The 5,064-nt window shown below is 40.2% G+C and overlaps 1 long non-coding RNA gene across 1 annotated transcript in view; it reads right to left on the bottom strand.

The window, feature by feature from the left end:
- The window catches only part of LOC104850079, an 11,556-nt gene extending 11,297 nt beyond the window's left edge, over positions 1-259 (bottom strand). Inside the window, exon 1 of the long non-coding RNA XR_776879.1 lies at positions 60-259. This is a non-coding gene — a long non-coding RNA (uncharacterized LOC104850079). The remainder of the gene's footprint in view (positions 1-59) is intronic.
- Between the last annotated feature and the right edge of the window lie 4,805 nt (positions 260-5,064).

Genomic DNA, 5,064 nt, shown 5'->3' with positions numbered 1-5,064 from the left:
TCTCTCTCTCTCTCTCTCTCTCTCTCTCTCTCTCTCTCTCTCTCTCTCTCTCGTCTCACCTGTCAGTGCCAGAGGCAGGCTGGATACCTCATTTCCATCTTCCTCAGTTTCTAACTTCTCCAAACTATTTCTTCAGGGATCTTGCTGTCTTTTTCAGATTTCTTTTTGGTTTTTGTTTGTGTTATGGTTTATATCTAGATGACCCCCCACCAAAAAACCCTCAAATGCTCATAGGTGGGGCTAGTAGGAGGTGATTGGTTCACAGGGGGTGGAGGGCTTCTCGGTGGATTCTCCTGGATGATTTTGTAGCTAATTATGACGTTGGAAGGTGGAGCCTGCTCTGAAGAGGTGGGTCATTGGAGGCATGGCCTAGAAGAAGATAGGCTTAGCCTATCTACACACACACACACACACACACACACACTCACGCACGCACAAATGCACAGATACACACTCCCTCCTTCCTTGATTCGCTCTCTGCTGCCCCAGGCCAGGAGTAGCTCCCTCTGCTATGTCCCACTGCCATGCTGTCCCCTTCTGGGAGCCAAATAACCACAAATTGTAAATGTGAAACAAAATAAATCTTTTTCCTTTACTTTTTGGTGTGGGCATGTTGTCTCAGCAACAAGAGAAGTAACTAAGACAGTTTGTTTTGTTTTGTTTCTGTAAGGCCCGGCATTATTTATCATAATAAATAATTCTCCACCTCCTCTTCTTCAATTCTGAATTGAGAGACCACATTGCTGCTTCTCTTTTGGATCACTTTAATACGACAGAGTTCTTGGTTATAGACTTTTTTTTAACTTTTACCTTCCACCATTTCTTCAGACGTCTCCATTTGGGACTTCTGACAAGCCCATACTCACTGAACGCTTCAGGGATTTTTCAATTTTTCCCACCTCCCACTGATTCCTCGGACGGATTTCCATTTGAGTTTCTGACAGGCGCCCAGCCAAGGTCTCCTGTAGCTTTAGGTTTCACTGCCACAATTTGAAGTCTGCTTCTCTGTCGTGCCTGGGAGCAGCAGGTGTGACATGGCAGAGGAGCACCTTCACCTCAACGCCTCCGAGTGGCTCCTCAGCTCTCCAAGAGGCTTTTAATTAGGACCCATGGCACTGAGCAAACTTGTTCTGTGGACCTCATAAAAGCAGCCTGAGAGGTAGCAAGTTGTAAAATATCCTTTGCACTGTTGTATCTATAAATTTTATTTACTCCTCAACTGTCTTCATCTTAATTACAGATAATAACCAACATATTTAGACATCTAGTCCATAAGAAAATATCTTAACAGCAATGCTAACTTTTTTAACATAGCATAATTTTATTTATTTTTGGTTTCATTTGTCAGTCTCTTTCATTAGCTTTTTTTTTTAACTATTTCTGTTTTAACATAGAGTCACTCAGGGAACATCCACTAAGTACTGACTATATAGCTAGAACTACTGTATGTGGTTTAACTAAAAGACTAAAATTGTGGGTTTTTCCCCTTCACTTTAGCACATAAAGCTGTCTTTGCCCCAACCCTCTGTAAGTTTCCAGCTAGGGCTCCTGCAATTCCAGTTCCCCACACATATTCCCATCATGAAGGCCAGTCCCTCTGACCTGGTGCATGCTATCTTTTTTTAACCTAAAATTGTTTTTATCTTCTACATCCCACCCCCAGCCTAGTCAGTCAAACCCAATTCCAACTTTGGAACTCAGTTTAATGTTGTCGCCTTCAGGAAGTTTCTTTATGCTATCCCTCACTTAGATTCCTTTAATCCTCTAAAGACTGACTTTCTGTGGGGCATAAAATGAAATCTTAACTGTTTTTTCTAACCTTGGGATCCAAAGCAGTACTTAGTACATAATAGAATTCCAACAGATAACTGCTGAAAAAGAGTTTCAAGCCCAGTGGTAGCAAACCTCTCAAGTAGTTGGCACGAAAGTCAAGGCATGGGTACAAATATTAAGCATCAGGATAGGATGTATCTCCAGATGAGACAGGAATGTTAGTTTCGTAGACCTATGATTACCATAAACACAGTGATTCCTCACAGTCCTGGGGACAAGAAATTCAAAATCAGGGAGGTGGCAAGACCATGCTCCCTTCAGAAGGGCTCTAGGATAGAATTGTTTCTGTGCTTGTCTCCTAGGTTCTGATGACTGTTGGCGGTGCTGCTACTCCCTGATGTATAGCTGCATTCTGTATTCACATTGCCTTTTCTGTGCTTCTGTTATAATGATATATGTCATAATATGCCATGGCATTTAGTGGCCACTCAGTCTAGAGTGAACATCTCCTCTCGACATCTTTAACCTGATCACATCTTTTGTCATATAAGGTAATATTCTTTCTTTTATATGGGGTAGTAAACGGAGGTTCTAGGGATTTGGATGTGGATGTACAAAAGTTCAGGGCCAGGAGTCAATCCACTTCGATAGGTATATGGTAGTGGGAAATCCAAGAAAAGTCATGGAAATTCAAAAGAAAGGTAGCACATAGGACTGAGGCGATGGCCACCGGATTATAGCACTTTAAGGTATGAAGGTAATTTGTAGTTCTCACTATTGCTCCTTTGAGGCTGCACAGAGATACCAACCCTCTTTAAGAAACAGCTACAGATTGGTGAGGTTGAGTGCATTTTACAGAAAGGCTGGTGGATGAGCTCGATATTGGGGTTGAATTCTCTCCTCTTCAAACTTAGGTTTATTACTCGTACTAGTTTACCATCCAAAATGAATTTAAGAGAGATTAAATGAAAGACAGATCACAGAACTTTTAACCATCATTTAATGACAGCCTTTCAATTTCTTCATGTACTCCTGCTGACATTCTAATTGTGGAGATGCAAACACCATACACTGGACAAAAGAAATATAAAAGCTAGGGGTTTCCCTCAATCAGAAAACATTGAGTAGCATCTGTTCTCCCCCAAAATATTGTGAGAAAGACAAAGATGCATTAGATATGCATTCATACTCAAGAAGGACAGGTGGCCAGGTGACAAACACAAAGCAGTGTGTCTCATAATAGTCCAAACAGAATGTGTGAGACTTTAAAACAGGAGAGATTGTTCTTGGCTGAAGTAATCGGGGAAGGCATCATGGAGCAGATGGCGTTTGAATGGGGTTTGAAAAGAAAACCCTTCAGTGAGTGGAACCAGAAGTGGGGTAGGGTACCTTAAGTAGAAGAGATATATTTCAAAAGCGTGGAAGTAAAAGCCTACAAATTGTATTGAGACAAAAAAATATTTGAGGTATATGCAAGAGAACAATGAAAGATAAAAATGAAAAGAAAATTTGTTACATGTGGTCCTTGATTGTCAAGCAAATGATATCAACCCTATGAAATAGGCATGGAGTTGTCATTAAAGATATTTTGAATTAGGAAAAGATATAATCAGAGTTGTTTAAGGTTATTCTGGCAGTGGTGTGAAGGGTGCATTAGAGGCTCAAAGATTATTGCAATGCTACAGACAAGAGCTAATAGGGGTCTTGATTAGGGAAACAGCCGTGTGAAAGGAGAAGAGAGAGAAATTTCAGACAAAACCGCAATAGGATATAATGAACTCCTGAGTATATGGGATTGGAGATATAGTGATATCAGAGATGAATAAGATTGAAATAGAATAACGAAAAATAACAGTGCCATTGGGTGAATTTGTAAAGTCAGGAGAAGGAACAAGTTTAGCTGAAAATTTTTAACTTAGTTTACAAGTTTTTAAGTTTCAAGAACCAGCAGGACATAATGATGCTAGGAAGAAAGAACATGATTGGAATATAAATGGAAGAATCATTCCCATGGAGAAAATAATTGGAGTCACAGATATTTATAATATCCCTAGAGGAGGGAGGGAATATCTCCCTCCAAAAGCTTAAGGAATATCCATAATTAATGGGTGGTAGAAGGGCGGATGATAGCCTAGGAGATCAAGACCAAGAGGTAATTTGATTAAAGAAGTAATGAGACTCCAAATGCTTAGGTGAACAGAATTTAAAGGAGAAGAGCATTTCAAGGAAGGATCATCAATATCAAATATTTCAAATGTCAAAAAGGCGTCATCAAGGAAGTCATTTTCCCTTCTATGGGGACAAAGGGCAAGTCTAAGAATTTAAAGATTATTTGGTAATGAATAAGGAATACAGATAAATATTTCAAGCAATGTGAGGATAAAGTATCAGAAGTTAGTATGGATATGAGAAACTGAAAAAATGGAAATAAAGTGTTTGTAAATGGGGAGGGGAGGAGGGGGTGAAGGGAGGGCAGGGACAAGGGGAAAAAATGACAACCAAGACCTGTCCTGTAAAGGTACAAGATCCCAATAATGAATATAACTGTACTGTATACCTAACATGTACCAATAAACTCAATGAGAAAAAAAAAAAGAAGTTAGTATGGGAGGAGGAAATAAGGTCAAAAGAAAGTCAACATGTTGAGGTGTTTGTTGGTGTGTTGTTTTTAGAATAAATTGTTATTTTCCAATCAACATTTATTTAGGGCCTACATTGTGCCACAGTGTTACCTGGTGAGATTCAGAGATAATTAGAACTAAACCCTTACTGTCAAGCTGTCCAAAACTAATTCAGTAGAGAAAGCAGGAGAGTGTGTACAGCAGTCCCCCAGTGTGGTAAGTGCAGTGTGGAGGTGAGCAGCAGGTTGCCAGGCCTGGAGAGCAGAGCAGGACAGAGCCGGTTTCTGGACCTGTGCTTTGGATTTTAGATGAAGATTAGAAGTTAGGCTGCCTATTCAAACAAAGGAGTGGAGAAGGGCAAAGAATTGCTTTCTACAAAGACAAAGAAACTAACACAAGAGGAAAACTGACAGTTAAGGAGAAAAATAATAAATAATGACACTTGGTTCTGTGTAAGAAGGAAAGGATGAGATTAGGCAGGCTAGTACAGGTATCAAGTTTTCCCAGGAGGAGACAAGACAACAAAAACTGACGAAGAAACAGGGAAATAGTGTTCAGGAAGCAAAGAAAGAAGGTGGAGGAACCGTTTGTTCTTCCCCCACTTTTTTTATAAAATGGAAGGGCAACCATCAGCTAAGAGGCAGGGCTGGGAAGGGCAGGGAAGTAACGG

This window comes from Fukomys damarensis, unplaced genomic scaffold (genome assembly GCF_012274545.1).
Source record: "Fukomys damarensis isolate Sample0158 unplaced genomic scaffold, DMR_v1.0_HiC HiC_scaffold_26, whole genome shotgun sequence".
Lineage (NCBI taxonomy): Eukaryota > Metazoa > Chordata > Mammalia > Rodentia > Bathyergidae > Fukomys > Fukomys damarensis.
Note: the sequence above shows the minus strand (reverse complement) of the source record. Positions and strands in the feature narration are given on the sequence as shown.